General features: G+C 43.1%; 1 protein-coding gene across 8 annotated transcripts in view; it reads right to left on the bottom strand.

Moving 5' to 3' along the window:
• PHC2 (polyhomeotic homolog 2) overlaps window positions 1-25236 on the bottom strand; it is a 106607-nt gene that overhangs the window by 54393 nt on the left and 26978 nt on the right. For 2 of the 8 annotated variants that reach the window (XM_054538159.1, XM_054538172.1), the window contains exon 1: window positions 13744-13848. The exons of 5 other annotated variants lie outside the window; for them this stretch is intronic. The gene's annotated coding sequence lies outside the window, so the exon portion shown is untranslated. Of the gene's footprint in view, window positions 1-13743; window positions 13849-25236 lie in introns of those variants that run through there. One more of the 8 variants, XM_054538146.2, reaches the window with a different exon arrangement.

Genomic DNA, 25236 nt, shown 5'->3' with positions numbered 1-25236 from the left:
TGTTGCTATCTCCCCAGTACTGCTCCCCAGTACTGGTTTGGGGGTTATCATTTCTATTTCTTTTTTCCTTTTGTAGCAGCTAGGGCAGACACTGTGGAGAGTGTACACTCAAATCTTGTTAAGAAATAAGACAAAAGTCTTGAGGGAGCATGGCATTCCTTTATAGAAAAACTACAGGCCAGGACAGCCACTGCTCCCCATGCAGGGGAGAGAGACTTACTGCAGCAACCTGGGCACGTGGGCACAGTGCACTTCCCACACTCTTGTCGCCTGTCTCCTCCTCCTGTGGGCAAGCATGCCTTTCTTTTCTTCTCTCTCCAGTTCTAGGCTTTGTCTCCCCGCCCACCGCTCTCCCGCCCCGTCCCCCCGGTCTCCGCACCATCCCTCCCCTGCCCACTGTCCCCCCACCATCCCCCCCACCCACTGCCCCCAACCACCGTCCCACCCCTCCCCCCGCTACCAGCCCCAACCACCCGTGTCTTTTCTGTGTCAGTAGTTTTCGATTCCCCAGTCCCTGGTTTTCCTACTCTTTCCGTGCCCCTGGTCCCTGCCCTCTCTCACACCTGTGCCCATGCTCCCTTTCACCACTGATTTCTCAGAGCTGCTCCTGGGTGGGCCCATCCTCAGTGTGCTCACCCTCCCTCACTCTGCCTTGGCTCTCCCTCCCCCTCACTCTTGCTCCCACTCTTGCCCTCTTGCCCCGCTGTGATTGATCCAGACTGGTAGCTCCATTTCCCTCTAATGAGCTCTCTCCCCCACTCTTGACCTTCTTGCTGCCTCCTGGGCTGCTCGCCCTTGACCAGTCTCCTTCTGCCTCGGGCTCCCCGTGGCTCTCCCAAGTGCTCGCATCCTTGCTGCACATGCTCCAGCTCTCTCTCCTGTCGCTTGTGGTCTCTCCCTCCCTGAGCATCTGCCATCCCAGGCTTGATCAGCAGGTCTGTCTCTTCAATTCACACACACACTCTCTCTTACTTCCTGGATAGCGCATGCTCATGTTGCTCTCTGTCCCCAGCTTGCACCCTCTGTTCTAGCTCACACTTTTGATAGCTGTGGCTGTCTTTCAAGTGTGCTCTCTCACTCTCTTGACTGCTCTCTCTCTCTCAATCACTCATGTAAAGGATAGAGGAGGAAAGGTCAGAATATGACTAGATTTTAAGTGTGCAATTCAGTACCATTAACTACACTCATGCTGTTGTGCAATCATCACCACCTTCTATTCCCAGAACTTTCTCAATACCCAAAACAGAAACTCTGTAACCATTAAGCAATAACTCCTCAGTCCCCCTTGTCCCCTGCCTATCTCCTAACCTCGAATCTACTTTCATTCATAAATTTGCCTGTTCTAGATAGCTCACTTAAGTGGAAGCATACAATATTTGTCCTTTTGTGTCTGGCTTGTTTCACTTAGCATAATGTTTTCAAAGTTCATTCATGTTGTAGCATGTATGAGAATTTCTTTCCCTTTGATAGCTGAATAGTATTCCATTGTATACCTACATACACACCACACTGTGTTTGTTCATCTGTAGATGAACATTTGGGTGGTGTCCACCTTTTGGCTATTGTGAATAATGTGGCAATGGAATGAACATGGTATATAAGGGTTATATGCCAAGGACTGTTTGAGTCCTTGCTTCTATTCTGTTGGGTATAACGTAGCAGTGAAATCTCTGGGTCATATGTTATTCCATGTTTGGGCATGTGAATATCCATTTGTCCCCACATCATGTGTTGAATTACCTCTGTTCTTGGGCCCACCCAGTGCCCCCACCCCCCAAGCTGCTCCATGTGGGATGTGAAACCCTCCATGATCTGACCCATTTTGCCTTCCTGGCCTCATTTTCCACACTTCCACTTTCTCTGGTCTCAGCATTATGACCAAGGTGCCCAGGTCATTTGGAATTTGGCTGCCTTGCTACTTCTGCCTCTGTGGCTTTTACTGCTGTGGTTTCACTCACACTGTTCCCTCCCCTGAAATGCCTTCTTCAATTTTTCATGTAACCAAGTCCTTAGATCTTCAAAACAACTTGAGTCTCTCCTGTGAAATATGCACTGAATGCAACCCCCCCAACTCTTCTCCTCTTGCTTCCTTCAAATTAGGTTCCAGCGTCTTCCTTTAAGCCATCCAGCTGGATGGCTGCTCCCAGAGCACTCTGTGCCTGCCTCTCTCCTAGCACAACATAGCCTTACAAGAAAGTGATTTGCTTGGGGGTGGGATCATGTCATATTTTCCCTTAATACCTTGTGCTTCATTCCATAGATGTTTGTTGAATAAAATTGCTTGAAATGCACCATACTCCATCCTACTCCTCATCTGAAAGCTTAATCTCTACCTCATCCACAAATTTCTCACCAACTAGTTTAAAACATCAGCCACCTGTGATTTCACTTCAGTACCTTCCATCAATGGTGTCTATACTAATAATAGTGATTATTTATTGAGCACTTACTACTTGTCAAGCACTATCATAGATGCTATGACCTCCCTTATGGTATAGGTATGATTATCCCAATTTTGTCAATGAGAAATATATCTAAGCAATTTATGTAAGGTCATCAAAGAACTGGGATTCAAAACCAAGTCTGACTCCAAAGCCACAGTGCTTCCCATGATCCTCTCTGCAACTTCACCTTGAGCCATTATTTCAGCCACACTGGGTGAAGTCCATGTCAAAGCATACTAGATTTTCAGTTGAAAACGAACTGAGATCTCTGAATTTAATTCCCTAATTGTTAATTAATGTCCATTTATACTTACAAAATATTCTCTCTATGTAATATATATATATGTAAAGGATAATATGCTTGTGTACCCATCAACCAGTATGAGAAATCAAACATTACCATCATCTCCCTTGTTTTTTCTATGCAAGAACGGAGACCCAGTGTGGGGGAGGTAAGTGACTTAGGGTGATATGGCTCCCCTGATTCTCATCCAGTACCATGGAAGGCACCTTAGGAAACCTCCTGCCCGCATGGTGGTGGTGACTTATCAACGAGAGAGGTGAAGTTTGCCCTGCAGAGAAACCAGAAGCTAGGGTTCTGCCATATGTCACTTTATTATTGGACTCCTAGTAGAAGGGAACTTGAGTTGGAAGAAAACATAATTAGGAAGTGTGGACCCATATAACAGCTTTAAAACTTTTTTTCTACAGTTCCCCTTTTTGAACCAGAGCTTTCATATCTCCCCCTTCCCACCTTCCTTCCGCTCAAAGTTCTGGCTGCTAGGGAGTAGCGGAGGCATTTTGCAGTCCCGGTGAGGGCTACTGAGGCATCTGTGGACTCTCCTTACATCCTTCCCTCTGGTGACCCACACTAGAAAATCTGAATCCTTAAACTTTCACATTATCTAGACTTTCAGTATTCTACCCACCCCTTTTCAATTTCCTTTTAATTCCTACTCTTACTCTTTCCTTCTCTTCCTTCTAACTAGTTCTTTATTTCTTCCCCAAGGCCACCCATCCCTGTGGACTCTCATTATAAATCACAGCCAAATCTCATTAATGGCTAACATCAAGAACTAGAAGTCTGTTTTTCTCTGGGTTCCCATTCACTGTGTGGTTTTGTATGAGCCCCGGCTCTGAAGGGCTGTGATTCCTATTTCAGTCACTTCTCCGTTCCTAACTGCAACGGGCCATGTTGAATGATGTGCTGACTATAACTGGCTTGGATAGTGATCTTATTACAGGTCTCTGCTGCCCACAGGGCCTGAGACCAGCAGCTGGAGAAACGCTGATGGTTCTGCCCTCCCAGGAGCCGCCAAGTCTACGAAACACTAGGCCTTTGTCCCCAGTGTCAGGGAAATCCATTTGCTGTGGATTACAGCTGTGACAAAGGTTCCGGGAAAGCAGAGGGGAAGGATACTGAAAACCTCTCTCCAAATCTAGCCTAAAGCCCTGGGGTAAGGCAGGGTGAGGTTTTTCCTAATGGAATCAGAGCTGGGCAGGAAATGAGAAGTCTAGTCAGCCCCATTGTGGCTGCTGGTATTATCATGAGGCGGCTTGGTATGGAGAGTCTGAAGAGATGGGTGAACATATTTCTTTGCTGTGGCTCTGCTTCTCCTTTCTGGATGCCTCTCCACCAGAGGATTCAGACTCCCTAGACTTAGGGGCCCTGGGGGAGGCCTCCTTATACCTCTCAGCTGCTGCATGAACATAAGTGTCCTGATTTGTTCCAGTCTGAAGCCACTGACTCACTGGGAGCAGTCCAAATGGATGCAGCTCAAACCGTCTCAAAAGGTCCCTCCCTCTCCCCTGTCCTCTGCACGTTGCCACCTTTAGTGTCTCTAGAAACCAAAGTAAGTAAATGAAGGCCAACAAAAATAGAAGTGAAGGACGATGCATTAAAGCTGGTCATACAGTCCTAGCAATCCAAATAGAATGATTTCATTGTGATGCAAAACACTATAAATTTAAATGAATAAACTCTTTCTGAAACCTTACTGTTTTCTTCCTAATTTATAAAAGGCAGGTTATATCAAGTATTTCTATAACAAGGTGGTGCTGGTTGGTTGAAGAATATGAGGAGGAAAAAGAAGGGTTTGTTGTCTTTTGGAAGGGATGTACAGTGAAAGCCACACTGTGCAGATGCTGAATGCTTGGGGATGGGATAGATGAGTTTGTCTAGACTCGGGCAGCTCTGGAGTCACTGCTGTAGGGCAGAGCAAAATACATTCTGTGTCTTCTATGGGCCCCTAATCAAATATAAGCAGTGTCCTTATAAAAGAACGCCAGGTGAAAACAGGCACACACGGGGAGAAGCCAGCCACGTGAAGATGGAGGCAGAGATTGGAGCTATGCTGCCACCAGCCAAAGAACACCTGCAGCCACCAGAAGCTAGGAAGAGGCGAGGAAGGACTGAGGGGGAGCATGGCCCTGCCAACACCTGGATTTCATACTTCCAGCCTCCAGAACGGTAACATGATACATTTGTGTTGTTTTAAGCCACCCAGTTTGTGGTAATTTGTTAAGGCGGCCTTAGGGAACTATTATGCTGCCTAATACTCAACCTGACCAGCCTAAAAAGGTCAACTGAAACTAATAGTAAAGAAGGGTGCAAAGGCATTAAAAACAGCCTTGTTAATATAACGGCTTTGCATGCTCCAAGGCAAGGCTTCTCAAAAATGTTGTCCCTTGGCAACTCTCCAAAAATGCAAATTTTCAGGCACCACTTCAGACCTACGGAATCAGAAATTCTGGGAGCGGGGCTCAGCAGCCTGTGTTCTCACAGCCTTCTGGGAGATTCTGATGCCTATGAAGCATGAGAGCCACTGCTCTAAGGGGCCCCACTATCCATTTGAATATGAGATTTAAAAGGGGCAGTCACCATTGATGCCGTAAGATGGTCATAATGAAGTCCCTACAAAAAGGGGCTAGAATTTGAGATGGGAAGAGTTACCAAACATAGTTTCTTCCCTGCTGAAACCTCAAAATACCTCCACATGGAAAGAAGACAATGTTGGCAGCACTCTGTTTAGGGATCTTCCTGTTTCTCTCTAGCTGCATTGCCTACCACGTGCCCCCACACAGCCGATCCCAGAATTAGTCATATGCTGTCTCATCCCTTGCCCAGACCTTTCCCTCTGCCTGGGCCACTCCCCAGGCCCCTCACTCCCCATCTCCCTGGCCGGAGCGCATTCACCCTTTGCAGTTCAGCTATAACATCTGTTCCTCTTAGGGACTTCCTTTTTGTACCCCAGCCTAGATTTAGTGCCTTCTTCTGAACTTTAATAGCATAGCAGGACAGCTGATTTTATTCACTAGGCAGTGATTCCATTATTTTTAGATTCCTAATGCCTAACATGGTGCCGAGCCAGCAACAGTAAGATTTTGTTAAATGAGGAATGAATAAAGCTTGAAGCTCTTTGGGAAGCTCTTCACCTCCTGATGAGGAACCCGAGGTTAAGATACCGAAGCACACTGTGGAAATACCATGTTATCTGAGAAGGGACCTTTGAAACTATTAGTAGCCATTAGCACCTTTACTCAAATTTGTGGGTCCAGATGGCTACTCTCAATAGGGCCCAAGACATGTAAATTTTGATTTGGGAATGGAATGAGAGGGGAAATGAAAGATGAGTGGTGTTGAAGTGATGGGTGTGGGACTGTGGTCACTGCAAAAAGCAGATGTAGAAGGTCCTGGCCAAAGGGCCGGGACTAGACCCAGCCACACATTGACTAGGTGGGAGCTAGGCAGCAGCATTATGTGGAGATCGTAATACCTTACCCCGACCTCCCAGAGCTTCTGGAAAATGAAATAACATAAATAGGAGAAAGCATTTCGGAAACAAAAATCATACAAAGGCAAAGTATCACGAGAGAGAGTTTAGAAAAGGGGAGAGATGTTCTACTCCATAAAAATGAGCAAACATTGCCAGGGCAGGGTTTACATACAGGAATGCAACCCTGGCCATGTTACGTAATCTTTCTGCGCCTCATTTGCCTCTTTGTAAAATGGACAAGAGTGCGGACTTCATTGGTTTTAAATAATAGGTAAAACAATGCATTTAAAACATCCAGCACAGCTTAAGCATGGATTACAAAGAAAGTATATTAAGGTAGGATAGAAGTTGACTTTTTTTCCCTCAGAGAAAAAAGATACTATCATTTCCTTCAATAAACTCAAAGTCAGATTTTGAGACTGGCTGGTCTCAGGTTAGATTTTGAGACCTACTGGTCTCAGGCCCTGTGGGCAACAGAGACCTGTAATAAGATCACTATCCAAGCCAGTTATAGTCAGCACAGTGTTCTCAGGTCTAGTAACTTTCTTGGGTCTGGTAAGAGAGTAAAAATTTTTTTTTTTTTTTTTTTTTTGAGATGGAGTCTTGCTCTCTCGCCTAGGCTGGAATGCAGTGGCATGATCTCGGCTCACTGCAACCTCTGTCTCCCAGGTTCATGCGATTCTCCTGCCTCAGCCTCCTGAGTAGCTGGGATTACAGGCCTGCACCACCACACCTGGCTAATTTTTGTATTTTTAGTAGAGACGGGGTTTCACTATGTTGGCCAGGCTGGTTTTGAACTCCTGGCCTCAGGTGATCCACCTGCCTCGGCCTCCCAAAGTGCTGGGATTACAGGTGTGAGCCACTGTGCCCAGCCCAGAGTAAATTTTTTTATGTTATAATCTCAGTCAGCTCTTCCTTGTTTAGCCTTTGTAATGGTATGCATTTTGGGGATTCATACATAGAAATCTCAGTACCAAGGCCACAAAAAAGACTGCTATAAAAAAAAGACCTCTGGCTGAGTGCGGTGGCTCACGCTTGTAATCCCACCACTTTGGGAGGCCAAGGCTGGTGGATCACAAGGTCAGGAGTTCAAAACCAGCCTGGCCAACATAGTGAAACGCCGTCTCTATTGAAAATACAAAATTAGCCGGCCGTGGTAGTGGGCGCCTATAATCATCCCAGCTACTCGTGAGGCTGAGGCAGGAGAATCCTTGAACCTGGGAGGCAGAGGTTGCAGTGAGCCGAGACCATGCCATTGTACTCCAGCCTGGGTGACAGAGTGAGACTCTGTCTCAAAAAAAAAGATCCCTATAAAAATCTCTTCAAGCTGGGTGTGGTGACGCACACCTGTAATCCCTGCTACCCAAACTGAGATGGGAAGACTGCTTGAGCACAGGAGTTCATGACCAGCCAGGGCAACATAGTGAGACCTCATCTTAAAAACAAAATCTCTCCATACTAAATCTCCCCACAGAGCACAACACACAGCAGACACACTGATAGTGGACATATAAAAAGCACATAGCACACATACAACAGGCAAACACGGTGCACACAGCAGGCACACAGCACACAGTGCACACACACAATGCGCACACAAAGTGCACATAGCACATACACAAAGCACACAGCACACAGTGCGCACACACACCACAGTGTGCACACACACACCCTGCACACATACAAAGCACACACACAGCACATACACAAAGCGCACACACAGCACACGCAGCACACATGTACATGTGCACATACACGTACACACAGCTACCATTTCTAGTTGGCCATTTTCTGCTGCTCCTGCTCAGCCTTGAACTGGCCTGATGGTTAAACTGTAGTATGCTGGCTGTTCTGCCGCTGCTATGTTCTGAGAAGTATGACTAGGCCAACACAGGGATCATGGGAAGTGGCTAATTATCAGGCTTTCAGAATAAAGTTCAAAGGCCTAAAAACTTATCTAGAAATTTTTTACTGGCCTTCTTTTTCTCTTCCTCCACCCCTGAAATTGGGCTGTATCTTAGGCCTACCAGTGGCCCTACAGGTACCACTTAACTCTTTGTAACTCTGGGGTCAAGGATTTTGCTGACTTTCATGAATACTAGCATTGAGAGTGCCCTAGAGAAGCAGTGACTGTACTGGGTGCGCCCTGTTTTCTTGTGAAGATCTGAGCATGCTCCCCCCAGAGCTTCTTCCAAAGATACAGCCTACCTCCCTTGGAGTTTCCCTTTACATCTCCTATGAGGAGACTAAAGGAATGGGGCTTTAAGCACTTTGATATATTCTAAAGAGAGACTGCCAGGGATAGATGGGGTGTGTGCCATCACAAGGGCCTTAATTAGGTATGTAGATGGTCTTTTTTCCATTAGAAGGCCAGTGTTCTCAGGCCAGCCACTGGTAAATGATAATAATTCTTGCCATTTATTGCTTGCTCAGGGACATGATCTCATTTATTCTTCACAACCACCCTCTGGTACAGAGATTACTTCCTCATTTTTCTCACAAGACAACTGAGGTTCATAGAGGCCCTGTAACTTATTGGATCCCCAGAGCTAGCAAATGGCAGGTGTAGGATCGGAAACACAGGTTTCAAAGTCCATGCACAAGAGGCAGAATTACTTGTGCTTATTCTGGTCCAGGCCTCTCTGGGCCAGTCAGTTCTTACGAAGTTCACTTGGCTCCCACAGCTTTCTGTTTACTAGCCTGTCTCACAAGAGTCATCTCCCGCAGCAGCATCAGTCTAAGGCAAACGTGTCAACTAGAACTCTCTCAGGCCCTGCCTGGTATCCCTGAAATCACACTCTGAGTAATAATTGGGGCATGTCTAACATTTGTAGGCCTTTCCTGTTCATAAGTATTTCAATATATATTATCTACACATAAGGTTGGTCCTGTTAGCAATGTTTACAAAATCATTTGCAATCATTTAATTGAAAAGTAATACAAAACAAAAACAACTGTGCCATAGGAGAGAGGGGATAGAGGATGCCCACCTTTCCTGAATGCCCACCACATGCTGGGCACAGGCTCAGAGAGGCAGCATAATTTATAAGAAAGAGGAGGAGCTTCATGGTTGGAGAAAGCTGTCTTGATTCCTGTCTCTGCCCCAGCTAGAAGACTTGAGACAGGTTACTTAACCTCTACAGGCCTTGGTTTCCTCATCTGGGAAACAGTGCTAATGACAGCAATTTTTTTTTTTTTTTTTTTTTTTTTTTGAGACGGAGTTTTGCTCGTGTTGCCCAGGCTGGAGTACAATGGCGCGATCTTGGCTCACTGCAACCTCCACCTCCCGGGTTCAAGCGATTCTCCTGCCTCAGCCTCCCGAGTAGCTGGGATTACAGGCATGTGCCACAACACCCAGCTAATCTTTTGTATTTTTAGTAGAGACAGGGTTTCACCATGTTGGTCAGGCTGGTCTCGAACTCCTGACCTCAGGTGATCTGCCCACCTCGGCCTCCCAAAGATTACAGGCATGAGCCACCGCACCAGCCCAGTGACAGCAATTACAAAGAGTTATTGGGAAAAGTACATAAGAAAATGCAAGCACCTGAAAAATATGTAGAAAGAAAACACCCAGCACCATGTGCAGCACAGAATGGGCATCATATTCTATCATGATCAGCTCTCCTCTGCCTGATTAATCCTTCCAGCATTGCTTTAGATCAGTGATTACATGAGACACCAGGTTCTGAGATCATAAAACCATGAAGTGGCATAAATCAGAATAGTCTGAATCTGGAGCTCATGTCCAGGTTGTAACGTGGGAGTGCCTTGAATGTGGAGAAGGGAAGATTCTCAAACATGTGGGCTTTTAATCCCTTACAATTTTTGACTACACTCTTAGTCCTGGCTTGGACATAAACTTTCCACCAGGCTCCCAAAAGCCCCATTCTCAAGTCCAAGAAATGTTCTTGTTAAAAAAAAAGAAAGAAAAAAACCCCCCCTCACCTACAGATGAAGTTGGAAGAAGTGACAACCAGGATAGACGTAAGACACGGGTTGTGCATGTGGTGGGTGTTTGGCAGGGTGTGGGGGGTGCGAAAGAGACTAGAAGCTAGTTGGTGATTGCTATTACTAGATTCAATCCCCCACGCAACTCCAAGCTCTGTGCAGTAAAAGCATTTTAGAAATCCAGAGCAGTGAACGTTCAATACACATTCTTCTTGGGGATCTTGTTCATGCAATGCTTCATCAGTTCTCAGGGTGTTTGGATTAATCTTGCCCTACATTACATTATAAACAGGAGTATAACTTGAACTTCTAGCTTCCTTTCTCCACTCCTTTCCTCCATCTTCTTTGGAACAGTTCCCTTTTGAAGGCCTCATTGCTTTGGCCCAGCCACCACTTAGAGGGCCCAGCCCTTCCCAGGACATTTCCTCCTGCTTGCTTCTGCCCTGGCAACTCGTCCTGGCAGCTGTTTCTTAGCTCTGGAATCACAAAGCGATTCCAGAGTCCCCTGGGCCTAGCTCTGGGGCCTCCTTACCCTCATTTGCCCCAAATAATAGCCTTTAATTGCTATTAACATTCCTTTCTAGCAGAAACATAGCATGCACATCTGTGGTCAGCCTGTGATCTACTGTGATCACCGGCCTTTTGCTTCCTGCCATATTTGGAATGTTCTATTCCATTTTATACTCATAAGTTGGCCTTTCCTCTGTTAGCATACATCTTGGCTTTTAGCTTCTTGTATTTCTAACCTGTTCCCTATTTGCAGGAGAAAATTATCTAAATGGATAGGTCCCCCTCAACCTCCCATTCTTTCCAGTCAAGCATAACTCTACCCTACTTCTTTTATCGTATTTATAAAACGTAGGTAGCTAATTTTGAAATTAAAGTATGCAGAACTAGGACTACAGGGTGGAAATTATAAGAAGATAGATTTCAACTGAATAGAAAAAAAGTGCTTTCTAATCACTGGAGCTGTTTAAAAAGTAGAGTGGAGCTGGCTGTGAGGAAGTGAGTTCCTAGTCGGTGGAGGGGTTCAAGCAGAGGCTGGGCAACCATGGGGCAGGTGGAATTCGTGTAGCATCATCACTAGGGGCTCTTTTAACCATGGTAGTATATAATTCTGTGAAAACTTTTTACTGGACATCAGAAATCCACCTGAAATTTTAAGCTTTTTGCTTATTTTTAACTTGCCCATTTATGGACATTTTCAATACTAATCTTGTTTTTCAACCTGCAGGGCAGCTCCCAACTGCTTTTCACCATTCTAGTTACTAGAGTAAATTCCATTAGTATGAACTTTTGGATGTTCATCATCTACTTAAGGTGGAGAAAAACACTGTTCTTATTTTATGGATAGGACAGCCACAAAGTGGTCAAGTATAAAAGTCCATCTCTTTTGGATTCCCACACTTGTCAGCTGCCCAACCACCACCATCTGCCCCTTCCCATATTTATTGAACAATTACTATATGTTTGGTACTGAATGCAATACAAACATGACTCAGATATTGACTCTATTTTTAAGAAGTTAACAGTTTAAGAGGAAAAATAAGAAAAGCACATAAATATAACAGGAGTCAGCATTTTTTTTTTCTCTGTAAAGGGAGAGAATATCTAGGTTAGGCGTTGTACACCACATATGGTCTCTGCTGCACATTCTTCTTCGGTTCCTCACCCCCTCCAACCATTAAAAAAATGTAAATTCTATTCTTAGTTTGAAGGCCTTTACACATAAACAAGTTGTGACCTGGATTTGGCCCTTGGTTTGTGCACCCCTGAAATGCAGGAAGCTGTCAAGGGATAACTTTCGCTTGCATCAGCTGAAGTTTCATTTGGGTGGATCTTTAAAGACAGGTTTGATTGGGACTTCAGAAATGGGGAGGCGGCTTTCTAGGTGGAATGAGATCTTTCTCGTCACACATTGTCCCATCTTTTCTATTCTTAGAGCAGAGATTTTCAAAGAGTGAGGTCTTATTAAAAATGCAAATTTTCAGGTCCACAGTGGTTCTCAGACTTGAGCACAAAACAATATCACCTGGAGGGTTTGTTAAAACAGATTGCTGGGCCCCACCCATCCCCAGACTTCTGAGGCTGCTGGTCCTGGGACCACACTTTGAGAACCACTGTCTTGGAGAATGGTGAGAAAGCAGAAGTGGAACAGAGATTGTGCTCTATTTTAATGTTTGAGAACTAAAAGGTAATGAAAGTCGCCACTGGAGAAGAGGAAGATGATCTGCATTTCAAGTCCTAAAGGCTTTGCAGAGCATCAAGTTCATTCTATTTAGTACATGTACTCAGAAAGGGGATTTGAGCCACTGTACGTTAGTGATGGCTTTTTTCTTTCGGGCAGGAGCTTTGAGCCTTGTTAGGCTCACCTACTGGAGACAGCAAATCACTATAGGGGACTGTATGCTTGGGAAGATCTTTTCTTCTGAGTCTTGGTTATTGGCACATACTCTGTCTTGTTTCTGATACATTTGCATATTTTTTTTACCACTCCTACAAAATGGTCCCCTCTGCATCATGCCTAATACTATTCCCTTTGATCAGGAAAAAGAAAAAAAAAAGGCAGTGCTTCTATTTTATCATTTAAATTAAATACCTTCCAAAAATTCAGATGTGGAGCTCAGAGAGGCTGAGCTGAGGAGACGGAAGAAGGGAAAGACAAGCCAGAGAGAGTACACAGAGGAATCTCAGAGGAGGCGATGGGCAACCAGACACACGAGGAGTCGTTAATCTGGCAGACAATGAATGGCAAAAGGCAATTAGCTTGGCTGGGGTTGTAGCAAGCCAATGAAGTATGCTGTATTGCAACTGAGGCTCTAGTGTAAGGGCAGGGTCATTGCTAGGGAGCTCAAAAGGAAGGCAAGATAAGGGAGGTTAGAGGCGAGAAAGCCACCTGGGGCTAGCACAGAGGGAAAGGAAAGTGCTAAGGGTCTTCATGGATATTCATTACCCAGTGGAAGCCTCCAGGTGTGGCTGTGTACTTGCCAGGGCTCTGCACACTGTTATTCAGGACACAATCTTGAAAATGAACTAGGTGCTTCAGCTGTGTGCACACATACGTGCACACACACACACACACACGCACATGCACATACACAAATGCTCTCTTTAGACTGCTGCCTCTTCATCCACCTGTCTAGTCTATGAGGTCCTAACGCGAGGTCCACATGCTAAACACTGGCGGAGTCATAACAGACACAGTTCTAAACTTCAGTTTATGGGCTCCCTTTCCTATCTTAAAGCATGCTTGTTTTTTCTGTCATGCCTCATTCACATGCGCGTTCTCACATTCTGTTCCTTGCAGGTGCTCTACGGCCATACTAATGGATTCTTATCTGCCTATATACATTCTCCAGACACACTCATTTATTCACTTCACTAGAGTCATTCCCACATATTAAATACTACCTCTTGCTTCTAAAAAGCACTTCAAATCTCAAAGTTGCTTCTATTATAGCTCCTGTTCCTGCTGTCTGCAGGGTCCTCCTAGCTTTGCCATTGTTATAAAAAGGAAAATGTACCAATATTGGTTTGACTCAGTAAAGAGCCCAACCCAAAGCAGATTGTCCTACCGTGGGATGCAGGTTTGTGGCTGTGGTGTCCCCGCCTTCAAGATCATCCCATTTATCTGTCTTTGTTCCACTCCCTCTCTCTTCCTGCACAACACTGCAATCACACACATACTCCGTGTTGGGAAAAAAAAAGGACAGCCTAATTTCCTGATGATTATGTTGTTACCTAGCAACAGCCAATCAGGGGCTGGGCTTTTTGCCTGCAGTATTTCATGCAAATAGTTTGGAGAAATTGCAGGGTAACCCAGGCTGCTTAGTCTTTCTTCTCAGGGGACACATTACAGAATAAACCAACTCAAAAGGGGACTATTGAAGCCAGGCACATGTTTCAGATAGCAGGCCATCTGATCCCTTCCCTTGTCCCCTCTATCCTGTACCCCCTTACAAAAGCATGAGAGTTCCACAGACAGACACTCAGGGAGGCCATAAACTTGAAAAGAAGCTCATTAGTGGCCATCATTTTCCCTGGATCTTTGTTAGTTATCACTGATAACTGGCGCCCAGAGCAACCTCGAATACTCTGAAAACCCTACCTTCCTAGGAAGGCAAAGAATGCATGCTGCATGCTCAGTAGTTGTCTGGGAGGATGTGATGGAGAATCCTCAGCCCTCCTGTTTAGAAAGGAGCTAAGCCTGGCACTTCTACCCTGATTTAGAAGCCTCATCTGTGCCCATGCTGGCCTCAAGTGCATTCTTCCTGGTACTGACTGGAAAATCCTCATTTAAATGGTTGAACAAAACAATGAGAGAAGCCACATCACTTATAAGACCTTTTCAAGAGTTTTTTTTTTTTTTTTTCTTCCAACAAGTACTGAGTGTTTGATGTAAATCTTGTCAGGAGCCACACACACCAACTTTCTGTGCTCAGGGACCAGTGCAGTCTGTGTGGACCAGAACCATATGAAGTGGACTCAGAAGATAGTCTCCAAGCCTGTCTCCTCAGAGTGAGCAGGCTAGGCTTCGGATGGTAGGTTGATTTTGCTGTCATTGTTGTTATTGACTTGATGCTCAGTAATCCAGAGTCAATGAAGGCAAGAATAAATGATGACCTCAGCTGCTGCACAGCTCTTCACTGTTCTCTTAATACCAACTCTACTCAGCAGTCTTGCAAAGATGTGTTGTGGGTTACATGGGGACAATGAAGAGATGGATCAGCCCACATCACCATTAGGAATGGAAAACCAATTCAAAATCCCTATCCTACTGATTTGGAGTTTTACATACTTGTAAGACAAGGGTAATTATACTCCAATCGTTACAGGAAGTGGTGACAGCTCTCCAACCTCTGACATTCACAGCCTCACATCCAGAGCCATATTATAGAACCAAAGAAAAGAACTGTCAATCTGCCTTTGTTCAGAAAGGCAGAGTTAAGGAATCTCACGTATCCTGGGGGTTGGGGAGGGCAATGGATAACTCTATTTCCACTCCTGTCCTATAATAAATTTCAGAAAATTTTTGAGTCAGGCACTTTTATCCTCATAGCCTTGGAATACATAATAGAAACCATATTTTACAGAAAAGGACACTGATGAGTAACTTGCTCAAACTTACACAGTTACAAAGTGGCAAAACTGGGATTAAAAAGCAGATCTTTTGACTCAAGTGAACTCTGATGTCCGAATAATCCAAGAACACCATCAAGTCTTTATAGCAGCAAAAGAAAAAAAAAAGTAAAGGAAAAAGGGGAACAGCAACAGAAAGCCAGTTTTCAAAGTAAAAAAAAAAGTCAACTTTTTGCACTTATCATAGACACCAAAAAGTCTTTAAACTAGAGTTAAATGTTAAACCTTCAGTGACTCTCTCCTCCAGCTGCAAATCAGAACAGCAGTGCATGTCGGAAACACCAATGCCTGGGCCCCACTCCTGATCAACTAATTAACTAAGAATTTTTTGGTAGGGGGAGCAGAGAGGCAATGTTTTTATTATTATTCTTTTGAGACAAGGTCTTATTCTGTCACCCAGGCTGGAGTACAGTGGTACAATTGTGGTACAATTATGGCTCACTGCAGCCTGGAACTCCTAGGCTCAAGGGATTCTCCTGCCTCAGCTTCCGAAGCACAGGCACACACCACTGCACCTGGCTAATTTTTTATTTTTTATTTTGTAGAGATGGCGTCTTGCTTTCCTGCCCAGGCTGGTCTCGAACTACTGGGTTCAAGTGATCCTTCTGCCTTGGCCTCCCAAAGTGTTGGGATTATAGGCATGAGCCATCACGCCCAGCCAAAACAGCGTTTTTAAAGCACTTCCCAGGAATAGCACAACCACTTTGGAAATCAGTCTGCCAATTTCTTATAAAACTAAACATTCATCTACCCTATAACCCAGAAATTCCATCCTTAGGAATTCACTCAAGCAAAATGAAAACATATGTTCATAAAAAGTCTTGTACAAATATGTTCATAGCAGCTTCATTCATAATAGCCCCCAAACCTGTGGTATATCCACACAATGGAATGCTATTCATCAATAAAGAGAAACAAAATATTAATATGTGCAACAACATGATGAATTTAAAAAATACTATGCTGAATAAAAGAAGCCTTATACAAGGGTACATACTACATGGTTCTATTTATGTGGAGTTCTCAGAATAAAGTTAATCTATGATAGAAAAAAATCAGAACAGTGGTTGCCTCTGTGGGGTACGGGGTGGGGAATGGCTGGGAAGGGGGAAGAGGGAATTTCTGGGGTGATGTTGATAGGGATTTGTACTACATCAATGTATGCCTCTGTCAAAATTTACAGAATAGTGTTCTTCAAATTTGTGCATTTTGTTGTATATACATTTTACCTTAAGATAAAAATAAATAAATAAATATTGAACTCTAGTTAATGATATACATACTGAAGTGTTTAGGACTGAAGTATCCTGATGCCTGCAATTTATTGTGAAATGCATTAAGAAAGGATGAACTGATGATCGATAGGGGGATGGACAGTTGGACAGATATGTGATAAGGCAAGTATGGTAAAATGTTAACTGTAGAATCTGGATAGGATAAATGTGACATTCACTGTATACTTATTTCAACTTTTTGGTATGTTCAGAACTTTTCATAAGAAAATTCGGGGACAAATTACCCAGGCGATTCCAATGAGCAGACATTGGGGTAAAAGACAAATTTCGATTATCTTAGTTGAAAAGTGTGAAATGATTACTATAGGGCCCCTAAACCTCCAGAGATAATTGCAATCACACCTCTCCCCTCTCCTCCAAAATATCTGAAACACTGGAATAAATGTCCAGATTGAAATAAGACTTCCTATTATTAGACTAAATCATACAAAAACACTATGGCCTACTTATCACTGGACTTATGTGGGACACATCATTTAACATATGGCCTCATGGGACAAAATATTTGAAATTAGGACAGTTGTGGAAATTTTGGGCAATATGGTATCTATAATGCTTTAGAATTAAAAAACCTTAAGCTAACCTCAGTAGGTGTGACAGTGAAGTACGAATTCACCACTCAGTCTATGGCTTAAGAGCCCCTATTCAGCCCCTGCTTCTCCTCCAGGGTTTGTATCCCTAGTCTTCTCAGAGCCTGCTGTTTTCTGTAGCTCCATTTCCCCATGGTGGGCCACAAATCCACAGGGCTAATGCAGGATCAAGTATTTGGAGAGGGAGAAGCTGGCACGTGGTACCTCAAAGGATCTGAATGGACAGTTGATTTTAACGGGGTGGGGAAGGGTGAGGGGAGGGGTAAAAGGGGAAATAATGCAGTCAAGTGCAATCTGGGGCCCTTATTCCCCGAGCTGCCCCATTTATTCTGCATAATTGCTTCATTTCCACTGCCAGTGCATCTCAGAATGAATTTCATTACCATTGCCTTGGATATCATATTGATTACCAGTTTCATCGATCCCTATCTTGCTAATTAGCATATAAATTAGCCATTTGGGGGAGGCATTAGGCAAAATTGAATTTTCTCCTTAATCTTCTTTCAGAAGGTAAATGAAAATGGATGTGGCCTGTTAAAGCCCATGGCCTTCCTCTGACACAATCTAAGTGCTGTTCACAGCCAAGGAACCCTCTCGTATGGGGAGAGAGTGGCTTGTGGAAGGCGGCTTCCTGCCTCGTAACTGATAAGAGCTGCGGTCAGAATCCTTGAAGAGTTTTCACAAAAATTTGAGGTAGAGGATTTGCAAGCTGAGATGCATTTCTTTGGAGGAGACACTCTGAGCTGATGGACAGCAGTGTCCCCCACCCACACAGACACAAGAGGAGACCCCTTGGTACAGCACTTCCTGTGGTGTTCACTTTCAAGGCTGAAACGGAGAATGCCACTCGCTCTTTGGTTTCATGTTAACACGAGGAGTCTGGAATCAGATGGTCTGTGGGAAGGCCTGCTCTGCCTCTTATCAGCTGTGTAATCTTGAGCACATTCGCCTCTCTAAGCCTTAGTTTCCTCATCTGTGAAATGGGGATAATCACAACACCTACTTCACTGAGTAGCTGGGAGGATTAAGAGAGAAACCATATATTCAGAGCATTCAGCACAGGGTCTGGCAGCAGCACCATCACCAGGCACCAGAGGCCAAATAAAAATCTTAGGAAATTGAATGCCAGGGTTCTCCAGAGGGAGCTGCTCAGCTCTGAAGTAAACATTACCAGGTGCTTAGTCCCGGGAACAGGTCACAGGCCAGTAGTTGAGGGCCACTTCTTGAGTCTTTGGAGCATGTTGAAAATGCAGAATCTTGGGCCCCACCCCAGAACTGCTGAATCTGAATGAGCATTGCAACAAGATCCCCTGGGTCACTCACATGCACATTAAAGCTTAAGAGGAATTGTTTTGAGCCATCCTCTTAATTATAATCTTACCCTGTTAGACAAGGAGGAGACTTCGCAGAAAGGTTAAGTAACTTGCTTACAGTCCATCCATGGCAGAGACCAGATGAGGCCTCGGTCTCCTGACTCTGAGACCGGTCCAGATTCAGCTGTGGCCCTCCTGAGTCTGTTCCTCTGGCAGCACGGCAGCTCTCTGCCTTCTTTGTTTGGGGTGGTTTCAGTGGGTGGTTTTGACCCTGCCTCAGGATACATCCACCATGCACTTTGAAAGGAGGAGATATTCCTTTGGAATATTGTTGCGGGTTATGAAGCCTGGTTACCAGGATGACCTCTGCAGAGAATACTGATGCGACAGAGGAAAATACCCTTGATGACCTCTGCAAACGCTTGCCTGCCCTTTGAACTCAGAATGCTTCAGATAACAATACACAAGAAATCGCAGACAGTGATGCCTTCCGGGGAGTAGGGGGAGGCATGCTTTTCACTGTATACTCTTGAATCTTTTGGACTTTGTTCCCTGTGCACGTAAAAAAATACTTAAAAATTAATTGTTAAATAATATTACAAGAATGCCTCAGACAGATTGCAACTAAAAACAAGACCCCATCTGGCTCTGCCATTAGATCATCTAGCCTTGCTTATGATAGCACTGCTTTTTGCTTCTCTTTCCTCCTGAAACCTGAAACTGAAAAGCACTGTGGAAAGGCTCTGAGGCTTGAGTGCAGATGTAGACTCTGGTCTTGCTTCAGCACTATCAGATTCCTCAGCAGGATGTGAAGTGCTTTGCAACATTTTAAATGACATTAAGTAAGTGTAATTATGATGTAAACCCCACCTCTACCCCCACTAAATCACAGCCAGGGGAAGGAGAGAACTTTTGTCTAATAGGCTTCCCCTAGATTTGGAATAACCAATCAAAATGGCACTAAGCTTGTTACAAATGTAATATGCATAATATAATCCCATTGTTAAGTACATGTTACTTAATGTATAGCTTAGCTGGGAAGATAGATACCAAATGTTAATAATGGCTGCTTTGGGTGATAGTGTTACTGCTGATTTTTATTTTCTCATTTGTCCTTTTCTTTATTTTCCAAATGTCTATATATCTTAAAGTATCTGGGCTTGAACACCACAGTATTCTTAGCACAAAACATAAGGGAAAAGATGCTCACTTCCCATCTGAACATTCATTCATAAGCTGGTAGTGCAGTTCCGCCCACATTGGTCCTCCGCATTGAAGTACCTGCTGAACGAGGGGCTGCAGGCATTCTTGGTTTACCAAAGCTATATTCCAGTAGATACAGGGACTTTTTGGTAGTTTTCAGAGCTAGAAAGCACACACAGATGGGAGGCACTGGTTTCTAGGATGGCTTCACAACAGAAGGCACAGTTGGCTAAAGTCAATTCCTGACCCAGACATTGACCATGAAGTGTTCTTGGGGCAAGTCCAGTTGACCTCGATAGCCTCGCTGATTGCTGCTTGGAGGGTAGGTGAAAAAGACACGGTTTCTTCCTTCAGGCAGTCTGGGTCCAGAGTTCAAGGAGTTTTACAATATTGGAAGAACAATGAAACTATATACAAGGCAAAATGTGAAAAATTCTACTACAGATGTACAAAGTGAACAGTAGAACAAAACAGTGTGTGGGGTTGGGGTATTCAGGCCTGAATAGGATCCACCTCTGTCCTGCACTATGAGTGTGACTAGGAAAAGGTACTATGCTACACTGAGTCACTGTTTCCTTGTCTTTAAAGTAGAAAGGACAATCCTTGAAGGGACCCTACAAGGAATAAAGAGGATGTGTGTAAGACTTCTAGAATAGTACCCACACACAGCAGGTGCCCTACAAAAGGTGCTGAAAGTATTATTACTTTGGACACTGAGCTCACAAGGGCCACATTATAGTCACATTATCATTATCACTGCCCCCATTTGGAAAAAGTTCTAAAGAGCCACAGATTTATAGATGAATGGATTCCAAAATGCTCCAAGTTCTTGGCTCCACGTTTTCCTGTCAGATGCCATGTGAACAGGTCAATCTTCTTATTTGCTAAAATAGACTTAAGCATCTTGCCACTGGAGATGTGCCTAGAATAGAAGGAGCCTGCTTAGCCTCTGGACATGTTTTCTTGTTTTCCAGGCCTTCACATAACCTAATGTGTGGCTTATGTTTCAGGACCATGACTCAATCCACTCTTTTGAAATTTCTATAGCAAGGCCCCTCCACCAGTCACTGAATTTGGCAGAGAAGCCCGGTGCTACTAGAGGGACAGGGAACAAGCGGAAATAAAGGAATAGAAGTTATAGTCCCTGACTCCAAGTGACTTTAGGTAGGAATGCTCAAGAGACTGGCGGGGGTCGGGGTGGGTGGGGGGAGCTTTAAAATGTTTACAAAATAAAATCAAGTGAATATAAGTAATTCACAGTTATATCTAATTTCCATTGAAACTATGTTTCTGGAAATTGATAGGTCAGTATTTTTATTTATAAGGCACTAGGGACTCTTAGAAATCAGTAAGAAAGAGAGATATAACTTAGTAGAAAATAGGCAAAGGATATGAGCAAGTAGTTCATTATTATTTGTAAAAAAAATAAGTGACAAACCTATAAAAGGATGTTTAACCTCATTCATATCTAAAGAGATGCAGGACAAACTAAGTATAAGATTGGTAAACATTTAGAAATTTAATAATACTGAGGGCTGATGTAAGGTGAGTAAGATACTTCTCATACGATTGGTAAGAATGTAATTTGGAATATCTGTTTTGGAGGGCAATTTGGCAATATTTTTAGCTGCATACTCTTTGACCCAACAATTCTGTTTATAGGAGTTTGCACTCAGGGATACACATCCCCCAAGTTATTTTAAGATCTATGTACAAGGATATTCACCACTGCACTGTTTGTCATAGCAAAAACCTGGAAACAAATCAAGTATTTATCAGTAGTGCAGTACTAGGAATAATAATAGCAGCAAAGGCAAGAATGAAAATGCTAGCAGTTAACATTTATTAAGCACTTACTGTGTGGCAGCCAGGCTCTAATGCCTGACAAGAATTATCTCATTTAATCTTCACACCAATTCCATGACATAGGCATTGCTACTTTGACCATATTATAAATGAGGAAAATGAGACTCACAGAGGTTAAGAAACTGGTCTAAAGTCACATAGAAGGTGTCAGAGCAGGATTCCGGGACAGGCAGTCTGGTTCCAGAACTCAAGCTCTTAACCACTATCACACACACACATTCACATCCACATCTATACATATGCACATAACTGAATACTCTGAAGCAGTTAAAATAGTATAGTAAGTATAAAAGCATTAAAGAGTAAGAATTGTACATGTTAACAGGAAAGATCTCTGAGATATATTATTAACTGAAAAGATCCATGTTGGAATAATGTGCTTCAGGTAGCTGCCCTTTGTGTTAGTAAAAAAGGAGGTATGTCTATGCATCATCATCTCATTCTTGTCTACATTAAAAATAATAAATAAATAAATAAAAGCATTAAAGGAATTGTCTGAAGGTTAACAGACTCCAGTACAATTATAAATCTTTTTGTAACATAAAAATTATATCCATCTTGGGCCAGGCATGGTGGCTCACGTCCGTAATCCTAGCACTTTGGGAGGCCGAGGTAGGCGAATCACAAGGTCAGGAGATCCAAACCATCCTGGCTAACATGGTGAAACCCTGTCTCTACTAAAAATACAAAAAATTAGCCGGGTGTGGTGGCAGGCACCTGTAGTCCCAGCTACTCGGGAGGCTGAGGCTGGAGAATGGCGTGAACCTGGGAGGTGGAGCTTGCAGTGAGCTGAGATTGCACCACTGCACTCCAGCCTGGGCGACAGAGCCAGACTCCGTCTCAAAAAAAAAAAAAAAAAAAAAAAAGAGGCTTTATAAGTTAATTCTAAAATACATATGGAAATGCAAAAGACCAAGAATAGGCAGATCACTCCTAAAGAAAACAATGTGAGAACTGCCCTGATACCGAGCTCTACTAGTTAAGAAAGTTTGGCATTAGCACTATCTTTCGGATAGACCCTGTTCTTGACCTCTAACTGTTAGCACCTCTTACCAACTCCGCATTTTAGTGATATCACATTGGAAGCTTGAAACTGGTCATTGTGGGAGTATTTATACCATGGAAATCAGCAAATACTACAAATCGGGACTTTCTGTGTATAGGAAAGGAGTGGGAAGAGCTAGTTGCTAAACATTTACCACTTAATGGAACCAAACAGAAGTTCCCAAAATAGACCCACACATTTATGAACACTTGCTATATGACAGATGGGTTTATCAGGTCAGTAGGGAAGGACTGGACAGCTCATTAAATAGTATGGGAAAACCAGGCATCCACATAGAAAAATGAAATTGATCTCCCACCTCACAGCAAACCTGCCAAGTTAAAGTAGACTAAATATTTAAGAGGAATAGACAAAAATACAAGATTTTTAGGAGAAAATGTAGGACAAAATAATGACTTTAGAGTAGGAAAAGATATTTTAAACAAGAAAAGACTGATAAATTTGACTACATTAAAAGAAAAAATTTATGTTCATCAAAGGCATAATAACAAGCCTTACACTGAGAAAAAAATATTTCTATCACACGTAACAAAAAGAGAATTTGCATAAAAAATATTTTAAAAATACCTATAACTCAAAAGTAAAAGATACAACAGAAAAATGGGCATCACACTTGAATTGAATTTACTCTTTTGTGAAATACTACATGGCCAATAGACATTTAAAAACTTCACTTTATTAATAATCAAGAAAATGCAAATTAAAACTATAATAGGATAAAATTTCATACTCATGAAATTGGCAACAATTCTAGAGACTGACAATATCAAACACTGGGGAGGATATAGGACAATGGTAATGTTCACATGGAACGGGTAGGAGTAAAAAATGATTCAATCACTTTAGAAAACAGTTTGGTATTTCACAATAGAGTTGAACATACCCATATGTATGGCCTAGCAATTCTATTCTTATCTATACACCTATCTTAGAAAAACTCTTGCACATATTCATAAGGTGACATGATAATGATGTTCATGGTGGAATTGCTTTTTAAAGCAAAAAACCAAAAAACTGGAAATGACCCAAATACCAATCAAAAGCAGAATGTAAAAATACATAATGGCATGTTAATTCAATGGAATGCTATACAACAGTGAAAATGACATACAATCTCAGGTATCAACACAGACAAATCTCAAAAAGATAATGTTGAACAAAAGAAGCAAGACTCAGAATGAATACAGTATAATTCCATTTATACAGAGTTCAAAATCAGTTAAAACTAAAAAAGTATATTGTAAAAATAACAGTATATTGTTTAGGAAATCACTCATATGTTATAAAACTATAAAAGAAGAGCAAGGGAAAACTTTTTTTTTTTTTTTTGAGATGGATTCTTTCTCTGTGGCCCAGGCTGGAGTGCAGTGGCGCAATCTCGCATCCTGGATTCATGCCATTCTCCTGCCTCAGCCTCCAGAGTATCTGGGACTACAGGCGCCCGCCACTACGCCCGGCTTTTTTTAAAATTTTTTATTTTATTTTTAGTAGAGATGGGGTTTCACTGTGTTAGCCAGGATGGTCTTGATCTCCTGACCTCATGATCCACCCACCTCAGCCTCCCAAAGTGCTGGGATTACAGGCATGAGCCACTGCGCCCGGCCCACTTTTTTTTTTTTTTTTTTTTGAGATGGAGTCTCACCCTGTCGCCAGGCTGAAGTGCAGCGGTGCGAGTGCAGTTGGCTCACTGCAACTTCCACCTCCCAGGTTCAAGAGATTCTCCTGCCTCAGCCTCCCGAGTAGCTGGGACTACAGGCACCCACCACCACGCCCAGGTAATTTTTGTATTTTTAGTAGAGACAGGGTTTCACCATGTTGGCCGGATGGTCTCAATCTCTTGACCTCGTGATCCACCCGCCTCGGCCTCCCAAAGTGCTGGGATTACAGGCGTGAGCCACTGCACCTGGCGGGAAAACTTATTACAACAGTTTAAGGGTGGTACATCTGGGCAGATGAAGAAGGTAGATGCAAACAGGGAGGAGCATATGGGTGTCTTCTAAAGTTCTGTTTCCTAACTTGGGTTATGGATAAATGTTGTTCACTTTATTCTTCAAATACTACATATACATTATACTTTCTTCTGCATAATTATACATTTCATGGTAAAGCAAATGAAAAATCATATCAAATATCTACTCTACGGAAAGGTACTGTGGATATTAAAATGACTCAGATTCCATCTCCACTCTGCTAAAATTACTTTCACTGATGTCAAAGACTTCAACGTCACTAAAGGTAATAAACATTTTCAATTCTCATTTTCTTTGGTGTCTCATCAGCATTCAACACTGCTGACCATTCTTTTCTTTGAAACAGTAAATTCCCTTGGCTTTCATGAAACCATATTCTCCTGACCATTCCTTCTCAGTCTCCTTCAAAGGCTTGTCTCCTTTGAAGCTTTGAAGGATTAAGCTCCTTTGAAGCTTAAATATTAGAGCTCCTTAAGATACATCCATGAAACCCCATTTTTTCATATGCTGTTCTTTCTCTCTAGACACTCACATCTATGCCTATGGCTTCAATTACCATCCATACAACAAAGATTTAGATCTCCAGCTCAGACCTCTCCTCTGAGTGAAGCATCCCATTATCTTGT

Source organism: Pongo abelii, chromosome 1 (assembly GCF_028885655.2).
Source record: "Pongo abelii isolate AG06213 chromosome 1, NHGRI_mPonAbe1-v2.0_pri, whole genome shotgun sequence".
Lineage (NCBI taxonomy): Eukaryota > Metazoa > Chordata > Mammalia > Primates > Hominidae > Pongo > Pongo abelii.
The sequence above is the reverse complement of the archived record's forward strand: the minus strand, read 5'-3'. Positions and strand labels throughout refer to the sequence as shown.